The sequence below is a fragment of the Equus caballus genome, chromosome 1, assembly GCF_041296265.1.
Source record: "Equus caballus isolate H_3958 breed thoroughbred chromosome 1, TB-T2T, whole genome shotgun sequence".
In the NCBI taxonomy this organism is placed as follows: Eukaryota; Metazoa; Chordata; class Mammalia; order Perissodactyla; family Equidae; genus Equus; species Equus caballus.
Window position 1 is genome coordinate 35,159,979 of NC_091684.1, and position 17,968 is coordinate 35,177,946.

General features: G+C 44.2%; 1 protein-coding gene across 1 annotated transcript in view; it reads left to right on the plus strand.

The window, feature by feature from the left end:
• Window positions 1-2,460: 2,460 nt before the first annotated feature.
• The window catches only part of CYP2C111 (cytochrome P450 family 2 subfamily C member 111), a 70,246-nt gene continuing 54,738 nt past the window's right edge, over window positions 2,461-17,968 (plus strand). The window contains exon 1 of the mRNA XM_001502179.6: window positions 2,461-2,595. The gene's annotated coding sequence lies outside the window, so the exon portion shown is untranslated. The remainder of the gene's footprint in view (window positions 2,596-17,968) is intronic.

Below are 17,968 nucleotides of genomic sequence, written 5' to 3' on the forward strand. Positions count from 1 at the left end.
CAGCCTCAACTCTGTAAGCACCCATTCTAATGCTGTTGGTGGAAGGCCAATGTTATTTTATAGATTACTTGGGATGCTGGTTAGGGAAATCCTTTGGAGGTGAGCCGGTCTGTATTCTGAAGTGTCAGTGTGAGCTCAGTTCGGGGAAAATACAGTCTCAAAACTACTTGGCCTCCCTCTCTAAGTCTCTCCACAGCAGGCTCTCCTGGTGACGCCAGGTCTTGACATCTATATTGGACTGACTGCTGTGTGGCATTTTCCCAACTCTGTTCTGCTGGCTGCTGACCATCACTGTGGGATGGGTTTGAGGAGTTGTCCAGGGGCCTCCATGGCCCTTCCTGGGCCACTTTGTGACGGTCTCATGCTGGGTTTACAGAAACCACACAGTAGTAGATGAAGGAACCTGCTACGTGAGGCCCCGGTGGTCCTCCCAGGTCAGGACTATATAGCTACAGCTGCTGCTTCCTGGGAACTCACAGCTCTGTGGGATTTCAGTCTGGCAGTGGTGTTGACAAGAGCAGGGTGGTGCTCAGGGACCCCTACAGGGTCTTATCAAACCCATACTTTTTATAGTGTAACTGTAACTTACAATAACTTATCATGTAACTTTACTAAGTGGAAAATGGGTGTGAAACAGGCATCATGTCCTTCACACCTTAACTGACTCCTAGAAATGACCTCATAAAACATCCTGTCACCAACTGATCGAATAGAAATTCATATCACATAAGAACAACTGTATATTTGAGAGGTATGTCCCTGAATTGACACGGATAGGATGCATCGCCAGTGAGCTGTGTGTCTCGCAGCCCCCTCTGAAATCAATATGCGCTCATCCCTAGCACCATTTACCTACTTTACTCCACTGCTCCTGACCCAGCAACTGGCCTGGCTCGCTTTTCTTTGTCTTATAGCTTCTGTTTATTCATGACTCATGACTTTGGTCTGCCTGGGTATCTCTTTTAGATGATTCTTCCTGTCTCAGAACTTCTGCTTATTGCTTTCTCTGTGTGTCTTTACATATTTAACTTCTGCTATCAACTCCCAAATGCCCTCCCTCTCTCTCTCTCTCTCTCCTCTGTCTATCTCTTAAGTTCAAATGATCCCAGAGAGAGAATCTCACTGGATCAGTTAGCCATCATCATTCCTCTTGGCCATCTCTAGCTTACAGACTGTCAGCCAATTTAAGATTTGCTGTTAACTATTCTCACATCAGGTACTTATTTTTTATTTAATTGCTATTGGTCAAAATAGTGGGGCTTATTTGGAGTGATATTTGCTGAAGTAGCCCCTTAGAAGGGTGTTACGGTTATGCCAGGCTTTCTCAGTTTTGGTGTGACCAATATACTAATTCCTTCCTTCAACAGGCTGACTTAAAACCTTATTAACATGCTTTTAGCACAGTACACACTTCACTGGAAATTGATGCAATCAAAGTGCCCTTAGCAAGGATTGTTATATGAGACAATGGCCAAGACAGTCATAGTCTACTGGGACTTAAATAAATTAATAGAGCAGAGAATGTGAACCATGGGAAACCAGTGGAGGGCAGGTGGTTAAATCATATTTGTAACACAACTGTTCTGGTTATCATCGTTACCTAACAAATCATTCCAAAAGTCAGTGGCATCAAGCAACAACCATTTTATAACACTCACAGATTCAGTGGGGCATGAATCTGGATACGACACAGTGGACATGGCTTGTGTCTGCTCTACAAGATCTGGGGCCTCATCTGGGACTGACTAGAACAGCCAGGGACAGGAATCATCTGGAGAATTCTTCATGCAAGTGACTAGTGCCTGGGCTGGGATGACTGAAAGTTTGGGCTCAGCTGGAACCGTCAACCAGAGCACCTACACTTGGCCTCTCTACATGGCTCAGAATTCCAAGAGTAACCTTGTGAGCAAGGAGAAAGTCCCATGACCTAGCATGACTTAACCTTGGAAGTCACATAACATCACTCCACCATACTCCATTGGTCAAAGCAGGTGCAAGTCCACCCAGATTCATGGGGAGGGGACATAACCCCCATTTCTCAATGGGAAAAATGTTAAGGGATTGGTGGCCCTGTCTTAAAAAGGCCACACCAAGGATCAATTTTCTGTTTCTCTTAAGGATCACCTCACTCTGGTATGCTTGGGATAGAGAGGTTTTCTCAATTCAGCTCCTACAATGTCCACAGCCAGCTGCTTCTGCATAAAGTGTGTCTTTTCCAGCTCAACTGAAGGCCATTATTCCCCTTGCTGAGGATCTTGGTGTTACATAATGGATTGTGGTTTCAATGTTGCAATTCTGCTACCTCCACAAGGATCTCCATGGAGAGGGCAGGAAACAGAGAGAGGCCTCCATTTCTCACTTCCCTTGACAAAAGCAGAACCACATTTGTGAGGATTCATCATATTTTGTGAAAAATTGAGAACCAAAAGGAATAAAAATATGTCAAGAAATGCAGACCTCAGGCTCCAAACAGACCAAGGCCTCTGGAAAGTACTGCCTGCATTCTCTCTGTGGTGGGAAACATGCCTGTTTGTGTGGCTGTCACCCCAGAGGGTAGGAGATGTTCCAGCTAAAAAAATGGCCTTCTCTGTCTGAGTAAGTCTACTGTTTTCAGGCACTAACAGCTTGTTTTCTGTAAAAAAAAATCTTGCTTTTGACCTTTCAAGATATGTAAGATTGTGCAGGATATCTCTATTTGCTTGTGGCACGTCTGCTTTGCCTCTGCAGAGGCAAGATGTTGTGGGGGAATAGAATTGGCAACCCCACAGTGTGTCTCTTTGGCTTGATTATTTTTAAGAACAAAAGACTCTGAAAGAAACTTTAACCTTCTCCCTAAGTGCTTAAAAAATTTTAAGATAAAAGTTCTCTCCCCAGAACATGCCATTACCATAGATAACCCTGGGGATCAGTAGACTGTGAGGGTCCCTGCTAAGCCCATTCTTATCAAAATTCCGATTATCAAACATTTGCTTTTCCATTTCCATGTCAATTGCTCTCCTCCCCTTTGAAGTCCCAAACCACTACCCTCAACACCCTCCTTTATCTTTAGATGAAGATGATATCTAAGCTGGCCGCTCGGCCATTTTGGTGAGTTGCTCAGTTTTCCTGTCTCCTGTGTATACATATTATAGAGGTTTGTTTGATTTTCTCCTGTTATTCTGTCTCATGTCAATTTAATTCGTAGACCATCCAAAAGAACCCAGAGGGTAAAGGATTCGTCTTCCTCCCCTACAATGCTGTGTTTGTTCTGGCTTTTATAGTCTCTGATTGATTACTCTTCACAAACACCACAAGGGAGCAGGAGTTTGTAAGCATGACCTGGCAAGTTCATGTTTATTGAGCTCACCTGAGTGTGTGGCACTTTTTCTCGCCTGATATTCTTTCCTTCACATGGTGTGGGGGTGGCTGTTTTTACCAAATGTGTTTTGGTGGCCCACTCATATTTAGTAGTATCATGGAAATCACTAATTTTGGCCATTGATGAGGGGTCAGCAAGCCGAAGAGTTGAAAGAAAGATGTCTTGGACTTTCAAGGTCTGGCAGTAGCACTGTTTTATTTAGAGAATAGTGTGGAATAGCATGGGGACAGGACCCATGGGCAGTCAGAGCTGCTGCTGCTGCTGCTGACATGAGGACAGGACCCACGGGCAGTCAGAGCTGCTGCTGCTGCTGGCATGGGGACAGGACCCATGGGCAGTCAGAGCTGCTGCGTGGGGACAGGACCCATGGGCAGGAGGAGCTGCAGCTGCAAACATGGGTTGAGAGTAGGGCTAAATTTAAGGCATAGGTATGTGAGTTATCTCTCTACAAGACAAAGGAAAGAATATGTAAAAAAAAAGTCGTTAAAATGGTATCAGTGCAGGTGGGGTCTGGTTATTGGGTGGTCCTATAACTCTAGATAAGAATCAGACCAGATTAAGTCAGGATGTCCTATGCTTCCCAGAGGATGTTGGTGGTGGGGGGATTCAGCTACCTGTTACCAGACAAGCACAATAAACAAGACTTAAGTCCTTGCCTTCCCCATTAAGAGTTTCTAGAGGGGCCAGCTCTGTGGCCGAGGGTTAAGTTCATTCGCTCCGCTGCGGCAGCCCAGGGTTTGGATCCTGGGCGCGGACATGGCACCGCTCATCAGGCCATGTTGAGGCAGCATCCCACATCCCACAACTAGAAGGACCTGCAACTAAGATACACAACTATGTACAGGGGGAGTTGGGGGAGATAAAGGAGAAAAAAAAAGAAAAAAAAAAAAAGATTGGCAACAGTCGTTAGCCCAGGTGCCAATCAAAAAAAAAGTTTCTAGAGATAAGGTCATCCCCACTTCCTCCTGGTGCAGAGAGGGAGACACCCCCTACAGGTGGAGACTTCCTTCACAAATGCAAATGTCTCTCATCAAAGAGCAAGCAAATTCCACTCCTCAGAGCCTCCTTCTCATCTGCAGTTTTTAAAAGTAACCAGCCTAAAATAATTCTCATCAGCCACGACCCTTAAAAAAGAAATAAAATTGACATCACAAACTACTACATCTTCTAAACCATTTTCTGTGCCATATACTCTGACAGTGTCTACTTTATTCTGTTGTATTTTTTAAAAAATTCTGGTGGTGACCACTAAATTTATTTCATGACTCACTAAGGAGTTGAAACTTGTAGTTTAAAAAACACTAGGATATCACAACTAATTTCAAAGGACTAATGGTATTTTGGATTAGGAAATGCTTCTAACCTACTGAAAGTAATGGTGTAAGTCTAAATTCATTGGTGTTAAGAATTACCCATGCTACCTGTGGTAGACAGACTTCTAAGATAGCCCCTGATGTAGATCAAGGCTGCCCCAGGGAGAAAAGCCCAAGGTGTCCTGGCCTACATACAGATCTATATCACCCTCCAGGAAGCATGGGATGTCTTGTCCTGATCTGATCTGATTCTTATCCAAAGTTGTAGGACCACCCAATAACCAGACCCCACCTGCACTGATACCATTGTAATGACTTTTTTTACATAATCTTTCCTTTGTCTTGTAAAGAAATAACTCACATCCCTATGCCTTATAAATTTAGCCCTACCTTCAAGCCATGTTTGCAGCTCTTCACTGCCGGTGGGTCCTGTCCCCAGGCCTGTAGCTCTTCACTGCCCATGGGTCCTGTCCCCATGCTATCCCATGCTGATAAAGGAACACTGCTACCAGAGCTTGAGAGTTCAAGAAATCTTTCTTTCAACTCCTCAGCTTACCGAGCCCACATCAGCCCCCAATGACTACTGCTTCCTGGTAGCCACATCCTTGTCTAGGCCCTTCCTCTTGAATATAGTCTGGGCCACTGACTTGCTACTAATTACTAGAATTAGTAATATAGTAAAAGTGATGGGATGCCATTTTTGTTATTGGTTTACAAAAGACTGTGACTATCATCTTGCTCACACTCACCCTCTTGCCACCACTCTCCTTCTGGCTCTTCACGTGCTTTCTCTAACCAATTAAGCTGGAGAGACCCATGCAGCAAGGCGCCAAGGTGTCTTGCAGGTCATCCCCCAGTTGAGCCTTTAGATAAGATCACAGTCCCAATCAACACCTTGATTGTAACCTTGTGTGAGACCCAGCTAAACCATGCCTGGATTACAGGAACTGTGAGATAATGAATAGTCTTTTTTAAGCAGCTAAGTTTCAGGGCAATTTGTTATGCAACAATAGATAACTAATACGTTATCTCTTAATAAAACACAAGAATGGAGTTTGCACTCTTGGCTTTGAGACAGTGTCCCTTTGCCTTCACGTACGCAACAACAACAACAAAAACATCTTTACTTGGGTATCTGTCTTTACTTGGAAATATAGCAGTAGCCTAGTCATTGACAAAGAAGCTTTTCCGGCCTATTTCTGAAAGTCAGTGACTAAAGATTCCTGCAGCACAAAGAAGATGAAGATTTTAGAGTCATGGTAATTTTAGTGTTAAGCATGATTTTTTTTAATCACAAAAGCACTCTGGATGGGACTATTTGGAGAAAGACAATGTTAAATTGCTTGATTTGACAAAATAGGGTTTTCTGAACCATGTGGGTTAAGACATTTATAAATAACACAATTGTTCAGAGTTGCATCACATATATACTCCTAAATGCAGGAATGTTGCAGGGTTCAGTTCTTGGACATCTCTTTCCCACCTACATTCACTACCTGAATGAATCAGCCAGTATCATGGGTCTAAATATCATCCAACTGCTGATTAAACCTAAAAATATGTCTCAAGTCTAGACTATTTCCTTGAATTCCAGATTTGTCTCTCCAACTGCCTACTCAACATCTCCATTTGGAGGTCTAGTAAGCATCTCACACTTAACACATCAATCTTCAAATCCTCACACACACACACACACACACACACCCTTTCCTATCTTAAAAAGTGACAATTTCATCTTTTGATCCTCATGCCAAAAAATCTTGGAGTTATTCTTGACTCCTCTCTTTCTTTCACCACTTGCATCTAATCTATTAGTAAGTCCCATTAGTTCTTCCTTTAAAATAATCCAGGGTCTGGCTGCTTCTCAGACCTCTGGTCCAAGTCTTTACTATCCTTCTGAATTGGTCTTCCTGCTTCTGCCTTTGCTCCCATACAGCCCATTCCTAACACAGCATCTGGGGGAAACTTATTAAAGCAAAAGTCAAATCCTGTCACCCCTGCTCACAACATAGCAATGGCTCTATCTCACTTAAAAAAGGCCCATGATGCCAGATTTAAACTGTGCCCTTCTCTTCCTCTCTGATTTTGTTGCCAGTCTGCCTTCTCCCTCGCTCCACTCATACTGGCCTCTTCTTTGCATGTTTCCATGACTGCTGCAAATGCTTTTTTCTTCAGATATCCACATGGATAACTCATTCAGTTCTTTCAGGTCTTTGCTCAAATACTAGTAGTGATTCCTTGACCACATTTTTGTAAATTGTAGTCACCTGTCCCATGCACCCAGAAAACTCTATCCCTCTTACCCATTGTATTTTTCTCCATTTCATTTCCACCTGCCGTAGCATACACTTTACCCTGAAACACCATACACATATATTTATTGTCTGTTTCCCAACATACCATATGAGCTACCTGAGGGCAGGCATTTTTGTCTGTATCCTCAGTGCCTAGAACAGTACTTGGTTCAGACCAGACATCACTAGCTATTTGCTGAATGAATGGATGAAGCTCTTTTTCTCACCAGGCATTCTTTGCTTTTCCATCCACATTAGAGGTATTCATTTGGTCATCCCTGAGCACCCAAAGCTCAAGGGAACCCAGTACAGAGACTGGTCATAGAGAAGAGGGACACATTTTGTCTTTAGCTGCGAATCACAATTGTGTGAGGTCTGATTTCCTTTAGGTATAGCCTTATTTCTTTCAGCTTAGACCTTACACACTGATGATAATTTAAGCAACTACGGGAAAGAAAAACATCTGGGGCCTTGATGGTCTGAAAGAATCAGAATAATATTGAAGTCAATGGAGCTCTAGTCTATGATTAATAAGAGCAATATTTCTGCATGCAAGAGGCATGAATATGCATGTTAGAGGAGAATTAGTCAAAATAAGGAATAATAAACCCTTGAGAAATGGATTTTAGAACATTTTTCAGATCTGACTCACCTTTAGACTTTGAAAAATCTCATGATACCCATCATTAGCATGTAGTGACTGTCTTAAAATATGTATGTGCCTTTTTCCCTAGACAAGACTTTGTAAATAATACTAGATTGATTTATATCCAAAGACCCACCCAAATAATGGAAAGAAATGCTGTAGAGAGAGGCCAGAAGCCTGAGACACTGCAGCCTGCATTCTTTTCTGAAGGCTTCACACTTTAGGGGAGGAATAAAAATCCACTTACTGAATCAAGATGGGGCAGCAATCAGAACTTTGAATTTCTTGGCATTTCCTAGTTTGAGGCTTAACCTTCTGAATACTTGAACATTATTACATGTGGTTTCTTAAAAGAGCCTCAAACAAAGAAAATCACTTAAGGAATGTCCTAAAAGACATATCATTTAGAGGAACTATGCTTCAGTCCTTCCAGACCTGAGTATACCTTTAAAGAGAGTTTCTCATGAATTGCTGGAATTTTCAATTGCACGAAAGACAATAATCCTGTGAACTCAAATTTCTCCTAACTCATGGTATCCAAACTACCCCAAAAGTTTCTTACCAATAATTCTCTTAAATGCATAATTTCAAAGCAAAAATAAGCTTTGAAAATATGCAAGCAGACCTCATTTACCATGGAGCCTGAGAGAAAGTAAGCAGGGACCAGTGGGTGTTGAGAAAGATGTTTTAATGAAAGAGGCCCGTGAGAGTGCAGTATCTCATTTATTTAACCAGTTGGAAAGGGGCTAATTTGGGTGTTTAGAAATGTATGGGTTCTCTTTTCAGTGATCATTCTTAGTAACATTGACATCTAATATTTATTGAGTACTTTTTATGTGTTAGGCAAAGAGCTTTAAATGGATTACTTCACTAATTCTTACAGCAGCTCTACGAGACAGAGACTGTTATCATTCCTAATTTACATGAGGAAAACTAGGGGGTAGTAAGGTTAAGTACTTTGACCAAGTTAGTCTACTTTGTAATTGTAGAGCCAGTCCCTACTCTGGTCTATATGACTGGAGTCCCTGCTCTTAAACAGGCAGCTGCTTGAGTCCAAACACGCCCCATTCAGCCCACCACCTTCCCTAGTCAGCCAAGGTAATTGCATTGAGGTACTAATGGCACTTCTGCAGCCGCGTCCCTCCCAGGAGGGTCTGGATGGAACCAATCAAGGTTCTACTGTCTGGAAATCTTCTGTGGCCCATCTCCAAATGCATCCATTTGCCTGTGCCTTTAGCCTAATGCCACCAAACGAACAGAATGGTGTTGTTCTTCCTTAAGTGGCCAGCAGACGGCTTTAATAAGTGGGGGTGGATCCAACCCTGTCAGATGCCTATATCATTTTGGAATCATGTTTCCAAGGATGAGATTAGATTCTTAAAGATTTATTCTAATACTTTGCATTTCCAAAGCATAGTCTTGTTGTTTCATATGTCTTTCTACTTACCAAGAAGTCATTCCTTTTCCATCTTCTTTATGTCCCAAAAGGATTATTGGCTGACTCAAGGGTTTAGAATAGTCATGGAAGGCCAGGTGGGTAGGGGCTGGCTGGTTTCCTGGCACAATGTCTCAAGGCATTGGCTATGGCTCTATTTATGACCCATAAATAGTTCTCTCTTGGAGGAGAGAGACCAGTGGTTGCAAACCTATCTGTGTGGGTATCTGTGTGTTGGGGTAGGAGGGGATAGTATTGATATATACTCTAGTTGTTAAACCTACAGTTATTTTTAAGGGAGAAAGAATTCATAAAGCATAGGCTTGCACACAAACATTACTGTGAACAGTAAGTCAGTTAAACATTGAATACCTGCTGTGTGCCAGACACTGTGCAAGATGATAGGGACAAAATTGTAAGCAGACTCAGGTTCTGGCTTCCTGGGGTTTCCAGTCTACTGGGGGGAAATAAACAATGAAGGAAGACTGTAATTGTGCTTGTGCTCTGAAGGAGAGCTACCTAGTGTGATGTGAGCATCAATAGGGGAATTGAACATGGTCATGGAGGTCAGGGAGTGTCCTGATATTAATCAATTCTAGTATTATTTATAAACAGTCTGAGCTGAGATATGAAGGAAGAGGAGACATGAACTAGGCTAAGGAATAGGACATCCCTGGACCAGACTCCAAAGTGGGTCAGGGTCACGTGATGGTGTGGCATGAATCCCTGACTGCAAGGAGACAGGAGGAAAGGAAAGAGTGGCTTCTGCCTCTGGGGTGCTCTCTGGGCCACAGCCTCTCCAGAGCTGTCATTCACGTGGATTTCCTCTCCCCTCTGAGGTCATGGCCACTCTGAGTGGTAGTTAAGAGCAGCCACCAGGAGCCCAACAATTTAACAAAACCAATTCCTACTTCAGAAAATCAGCTACTTGAAGTTTCAAACCTGTACCCCTACTCTTCTATAGTTTTCATTTATTCCTGAGTGTCTCTTCCGCCCAGCTATGGGAAATACATCCGCTAAAAAGTCCAGGTCCCCAGGTGAAGATCTGCAGCAGGAGAAGCAGCAGCCAGGCCCCAGTTTGCTCTTGCCGTCTCATTCCAGACTGCATCCCCACTGCAGGTAGGACCGAGGCCATTGACACCGCCAGGAGGCACTCACATAATTCTCTATGGTGGTGGACTGCCTTGACATGGCAGTTGGCAAAAGTACTTCTCCCTTCAAGAAATTTTCCATCCAGATGAGGTAGAAGGAACAACCCCTAGAAGCAAAATGTTGGTAAGTGAGAAAATGCAGTTCTTCCTCCTCGTCTACCCTGGTGGGTCACTGCCACTGTCTGGGGGCCAACGTTTCCACCCCTCAGTCAGTGACGGCAGCACACCCTCTCCTCATTCACAAGGCCAGAGAGGCACAAGGATTAAAGGCCTGGCTGACAAATGCAATGGGATTAGGAGCTTCCTTCTTTGAGCACTTAACATCCCATCTGGTTTTATCTCCCAACGATGAGCCTTAATTGCAACTCAGAAGTAAAGGCTGCCATCCACAGGCTTCTACTTATGGTTCCTTGCATCTCAGAGACACTGACTGACTGATTGTGTATGCACTTGGATCCCATATCAGATGAGGAAGGGCATATACACCATGTGACTGAGCCAGCCCCATGCTGACCATCTTTCTCCTCATCCTCTTTTAGGCAGAGGGACCAACTTTCAAGCAGAGCCAGCCCTTACAGACATGAAAGTGTGGGGCACATAGGCCCAGCAGGCCAGTGCAGTCCCTAGGAGGGGCATGGGAAATGACAAAGACATGACACAACCCCTCAACTTCCAGAAGAGAAAAAAAGAAACAACTTGCAAATGATGTCATAAAGGAACAATACACAAAAACATCAAGGTCAAATAGGAAAGAAGACCATTACTGTAGCCTTGTGATTTGTGACCCACTCCCTCAGCCAGTGGGGTGCTGTGGTGCTGGGACATAGGGAAGGTCCATAGTGCTGCCAGCTATGGGTAGTATCTCCCCTCTGGGGCTTCCAGAGAGGACTACATGCCCTCTTCCTCTGCACAGATTCCTGCCTTCAGACTCAAGCTCTCTAATGTCCACTTCTATCTCCCTTGTTTTTGGCAGAAGCCCCCGGGCCTCTTTCTTCTTGCATAACAAGTTCCAAATCCCCCTGACAAAACCAATCTCTGCCTGTGAAGGCCATCTCTGAAGACTTCCTGATTCCAGTGGTCTGGAAATCACACAGTGTGACTAGACTTAGGCACTCTCCCCTGGCAGCCTCAGGCCCCCGGGGTCTCCCTCAGCTGGGCTGAGTCCCTTCATTGCTTGAAGCTTCTCCATCAGTGAGGGCAACTGGGCTGCGGCTGCGCTCAGGATGGAGGAACAAGCTTTCTGGGCTGCTACATTGCCTGAGATGAGGATCTACTTCACTGGTTTTCAACTCAGGCTGCACTTTAGAATCACCAGGGGAGCTTTTAAAAGCTACCATTGCCTGCGCCCAGCCCAGCCCTTTGAAACCAGAATATGTGGAGCCACAACAGGGAAAGATAGTTTTAAACGCTCTCCGGGTGATTCTAATGTGCATCCAGTGTTGGGGACCAGTGATTTACCCCCTCCTAGTCCACACCCTCTTCCCTAAATCTGTTAGGACACAGGAGTTGACCTTCTTACTCATCCAGTCTCTGGCTTCAGATAATAAAATACGTAATAAATTTACCAGTGTGAATCCCAGCCAGGAGAGATAGAAAGGTGGGAAAGGAGAAAGACTTATGCTCCCACAAGCTTCACTCTCTCTTGACCAGACTTGCTTAACTGAGAGATTCACTCCTGTAGGAGTTTTTTTTTTTTTTTTTTTTTTAATTCTGGAAATATCCAACGTTTACAGCATGCCCTCCAAACTCAAACATTCAGTTCTTCCTGCAAACCCTTTGAAAATCATTCTTCTTAAAAAATCAAGGTCACTTCACTTGGACTAGCTTCTTATCCCATGACCCATCTAGAATGGCAGGTGCTTAACAATTCAGGAGACTGGGCACCAGCTGTGATTTGTAAGATGACATCAGGCTTCTCCAACCTCGTGCACACCTGGCCCTTTGCTTGGATCCAACAGGCTTCCCAAGGAGACATCCAGTCCAGCCAAATGGAGGGGCAGCTCCAGGACCTGCAGGTGGTTCTTACTCTGACCTCTGTTATGATGTCTCTGGGAGCATCTCCAATCTAGCCCGCTCGGGGTGGTAATGGATCCTTGTTTTAAATAGTATACGAAGCACAGTAAGAAACGAATTCCATTTAGGTAATGGAAAGAATCAAATTGGCTGAAACTCAGATCAAAGCTCATTAAACTTGCTCTGACTCTTAGACAACCACAGATAACATCAGAGAAATGTTGACTTTTTTTTTCTCCTTTTTGACCCCACCCCCACACCCAGACCTCTTTGTTGAGACAAATGCTCACATGAAATAAGATCATGTTGTATTTTAAATGGAGAAATTAGATTCTGGTTGGGTTTTACAAGTCCCCCCAAATCTCTTGAATGAACCCAATTTATTTGGTCACACATTTTCAGGGTGAGCTCATGTGAAATCACAACAAACTTCATCTTGAATTCTGTAATCTGCTCATTCTCCAGAGCATCTGCTTCAAATATCGTTTGGCATTTTCATTCTCGAGCAATGCTGGTGCCAGGTCATAGCAATTATGGGCAAATGTCAGTCTCCAAGTCTGCTGTTGTGGGTTAAATGTACATGGTTTAAAGCATACAGCAAGGTGCCTGCTCTGTCCCTAGGGGTGGGGACCCACAAGCAGGGGCATGTTCAGCCGCAGAGAAGGAGACACTACCTGACAGGGTGTGACACTGGAGACATCTGCCAGCTAAAATGCTGGAAGAGCTACAGTCCCTTTGGGCCAGTGGCCAATGCACCCACTACTGGCAAGTGTCCTCACTCAAACCTTTGTCAGAAAGGACCGGTTTCAGAATGTAAGAGTGGAGCTTGCATTAGATTGCTTTGGGCTGCCTTAATAAAGTGCCACAGACTGGCTGGCTTAGATGACAGAAATGTCCTGCCTGACAGTGCTAGAGGCCAGAAGTCTCAGATCTAGGTATTGGCAGGGTTGTTTCCTTCTGAGGGTAATGAGGAAGGGTCTGTGCAGGCCTCCCTCCTTGGTTTGTGGATGGCCATCTTCTCCCTGTCTCTTCACATCAGCTTTCCTCTGTGGGTATCTGTCTCTGTGTCCAAATTTCCCTTTTTTATAAGGACACCAGTCATTGGATTTAGGGCCTACCCTCGTAACCTCATTTTAACTTGATTACCTCTATAAAGACTGTCTCCAAATAGGGTCACATTCTAACATACCGGGATTAAGGCTACAGTGTATATTTTTTGGGAAGGGACACAATTCAACCCATAACAGAACACAAAAACGGAATCCAGTAATAACAGGTAACATTCATTGAGAATTTATGCTATCAATTCGACATTGCTTCAAGTGCTTTACATTGATAAACTAATTGATTTAATTCTCACAACCCTATAAAGTCAGTACCTTCATTATTCAAATCTTAGAATTGAAGAAATTGAGTCACGGCCAAGTTAAGTAACTTGCCCAAGGTCACACTGCTAGTAAGAGCTGGGCCAGGACTCAGAAACAGGTAGCCTGATTCCAGAGTGGATTCTGTCAATAACCTTGATATTTGATATTGGTGGCAACAAGGAGCAGTGCCTCACAGACTTCCAGCGATGGGGAACTTAACTGACCAAAGGCTCAGCTGCTGCCCTCTGAAATCCATCGCCATATTTGCACCGAGGCCACACTTCACACAGGCAGCTCCTGGCTAGTGCCCGAACAATGACACCATACCAAGGCAGCCCATTCTGGGAGTTGTGGGACTCCTGTGGCAGCCACTGATGGGCTTATGGATTCCCTCACAGCCAGCTCCAAAGTTTCTCACACTGCAGGGCAATCTGGGATGCTTCTGCTCTGCCCTCTCTCCCTGCATCACAGTCCAAGGGTGGTGGGAGCTCCCAGCTCTCTCCAGCTCCCTCATTTTCTTGTAGAGGTGTTTTGCCTCATAAATCCTGGCATGTTTAATCACGTGTTGGTCCTGAACTAACACAGTATTTAATTCAAAAGTTTCAGAAAATATATAGGTTTAATTCTGTCTGGTTCAAATTGATTTAGTTCACTAGTTTTTTAGAAACTAACACTAAAATAAATGTATTTTTCACTAGATATAGTTAGTGATTCTGTAAGATGCATTTTTGTTTTGCATTTAGGAAATTTGTGTAGCTTAGGCCAGTTCTAATGCTGTTTCTGTCCTTGTCCTTGCTCAGACACACAGATCTCCCAGAGCCCAGTACACCTAGGCCCTCAGCAATGGGGGGACGGACAATGGACAGATGGCCTGCCTGCAGGGATGAAAGTCTGCTTCTCCCCTGGTATTCTCTACACTGAGTTTGGCTGGAGAAGGGAGGTGAAGGCAGACCAGGTTGACGATGGGATCCTGTTGTAAGAGCATTACCTGGACACTTGCCCCTTCATGAGAACCAAGCACTCTCCCAATGTGTCTGGTTCAGCACCTGGGGGGATGGGAGAGGCTCTCATGGGATTCAGGAGATCAGATACCTTGTGAAGGCAGGAATGCTGGTCTCTGGTAATGGCTTACCCTGGGTGGTTATGTTAGTAAAATAAACCCCTTTCCTCTTTTCCTTTACCAGTTGAATCACTCACCTTGGTACTAACTCCCTCAGGCTAGGTCAGGGCCTTTCGTCCCAGCCTTAGCTCTACTGCTAGTTAGCTATCTAGTGGGCTTTTAACTTCTTTCGGCCTCAGCCTCCCCTTTGATAGTTAAACTGAACTGAATTCCACAATGAGGGGTTGGGATGAATGATCTCTAAGGTCCTTCTCTATGCTAATATTCTCTGAAATGCCCATCTTGGAACGAACACTGATCAGCCCAGACAAATTTAACATGACTGCTGATAGTCCTAGTGATTATTCTGCAGAAATTTTGCAAGTAAGTATATTTCTTGATTTATGGAGTAGGTGCTGCCTAGCAGGCTTAGAAATAGAGCAAATGTTGGTAAAGCAGATGATATTTTCCAGTTGACTTTTATGATAACCAGAGCTCTGTTTTCACGGAAAAAATCCATCAGTATGCTGAGTCGCAAACATTTGGGAAGAAGGCTGATGGTTATTTCCAATTGCATAGAAAGCAGCATTCATCCATCCCACAGATGCTCATGGAAAGACTGCCATGTGCCCACAGCATCCTAGGAGCAAGGGACCCAGCAGTGAGCAATGCAGACACACATATCTGCTCTCACAGAGCACACATCTTGGGATGGGGAGCCAGGCAGTAATAAAAAATAGAGAAAGTGTAGAGTATGTCAAATGATGATATGCTATGGAGAAACTGAAGCAGGGAAGAGAGAGGAAGAGCTGAGGTGGAGGTGGGGATGGACAGGGACAGCTTCTCTGAGTAGGTGACATTCAAACAGGCCCTGATGAAGGGAGGAGACATCCACATGGACACTGGGGATGCATTCCAAGGAAGAGATAGCAGCCAGTGCAAAGGCCCTGAGACAAAAGTCTGGGATGGTCAAGAAACAGTATAAAGCCAGTGGGCAGAACTGGGGTTAGCAGAGGGAAGAGCAGTGGGACAGAGGTCAAAGGCAGCTGGACACCAGGCTCTGCAGACCTCACAGGGCCAGCCACCATCTGCCTTCCCTTCCTTCCTCAAGTTATCTCTGCTGCTGGCCCTTCCCATGAACAAACATCCATAGCCCAGATTCCTAGAGGCCCAGCTCTAGGACCTTCTCTGATGTCTCTGGCCACAGCCATTGCTGAAGTCCCTTGCTGATATCGACAGCACTCCTTACTTCCTAGGTCTTCTGGTGCCACCGTGTTGAGTCCCATCATTTCCTGTGTGTGTCTTTACTTCTGTCTAGATTCTTCCTGTGTCAGGGTAAACCATAGTGGGCCTTTCCCTGTATTTCCTACAACAGTTGGTGCAGTGTTAAGCATCAGCTAATGCAGAGAGGATACTTGTAACATGGAAACTCTGACTTGACATTTCGAGCTTCAAGAATGTTATTAGCTCTTTTTCCTTTTGTCTGACTCTGAGAGAAAATGCTTTACAGGGATTGCTTAATCTTGTCTATTAATCAATATTCTTACTTTAAATATAATGATCTAATTTAAGAAATAGCTCAGCCACAAATTCCAATATTACAGAGGTTCGAAGTTTGCTACATTTGCTCTGCTTTATCGAGTTATCATTGGAAAATAGAGCAAATTTTTTCAAATAATCCTCAATTTTCTGTATGCTAGAATACAAAATAGATTTTTTTTTACCCTGAAAGTAACTCTCAAACCATAAGAATATAATATTCTACAATTCTTAGATACTGACTCTTAGCTCAGTGCAAGAGTGGGCAGCTTTCCTGAGACGGAGGCCACGCTCTGTCCTTAGACCTCTCTGTGATCCTCCTGAAGATGGGCCTCTCGCCTTGTTCATCCATGGTCCCCAGTGTCCAGAGACCTGGTAAGGGCCCAATAAATGCCACTCTTTAAGTTACTATTATCATCCCTGTTATACAGATAAGAAAGTTATAATTCAAGGTTGTAATTTTATGAAGGTCACACTGAGAATTAATGGCAGATTCAAGGCTGGGACCAATTTTTTTTCTGACAAAGCTGTTATGAACCCATGTTCACGGATTAATTGTTAGCACTCAGCACTTTGGAATACAGAATAGGACACAAAACGTTGTATCTAAGCAACATGACTCTCTATTTTGCACTTAGTAAATTCGTACATAACTCTGACGGAACAAATGGGGCAGCTTCTTAGATCCCTGGCAGGTGGAGAAAGATGTGGGGATCCTGAGTAGAGACGCAGAAGGAGGATCCCAGATCCAAGCCGGTCCTTGGAGAGCACAGTGATGTCAGTTAAAGAAGGTGCCTGGGAGGAGAACAGCGACAGGGGCACTTGCTATTTTTTTCTGTGGTCAAAAAAGTTGCCACTTTTTTCCTGAGTCCCATAATTTATAAGTATTTGGATGAATCCTGTTAGATGGTGGGATAAAATCTGGATACAAATCAGGCCTTGAGGTAGAGACATAAGTGATTTCTACTGACTGGCCACTAGGTGAGTATGATACTGTCTGGTCAGGAGCCAGGAGAAGAGATAAGTGGGAAGAAATGTTCCAGAAACTATCATCCATGGGATAGCCTAGGCCTGGGAAAGAGGCTCTGCAGCCTGGTCTCTGCAGATGGGTGGGTGAGTGATCTAAGCAGGGCTTCGTTCTCTCCAGGAATGGTGAGCAGGAAGAGTAGGGGGTTTAAGGTCAGGGTGGTGGTTTCAGCCTGCCCCATCCAGCTCCCACCCTCACAAGCCAATGCCTTATCTTTGGCTATGTCCCCTTGGGGAGACATAAGAGAAGCCACAGAGTCTGGAGAGCTTGGTTCTAGCCCAACTCAGATGCTCCTTTTACAGCCTTGGGCAAGATTTCTTTTTCTCTTGTCTTCCATTTTGTAGAAGGAGGTTGCTTAACAAATGATCACTAAGATTTTTCAGTTGAACACTCTACGATTCCATGATGTTCTTCCCTTGGATCACAAGAATTTGCTGAAGATGAAGTCCGATGGAGAGGAATAAGAAAGGATGGGTAATTTTGGAAAAGCTGGGGTGGGAGGCAAGGAGTGGGGCTTTACATAATTTTGGCATCTCCCTGTTGCAGCAGGTGTCTCATCAGGTAATTTCTTTGGCATCTCTTCCTTTAGATCTAGTTCCAGTGGGGAAAAAAAGACAGGGAAGTGGTCCATGCCATGTTGGGAAAAATGAAGCCCTCTTCCGTTTTTTGCCGTGACAAATTGAAATGGCAAGCAATAGGCTATATTGGAGTATATGAGGAAGCCAT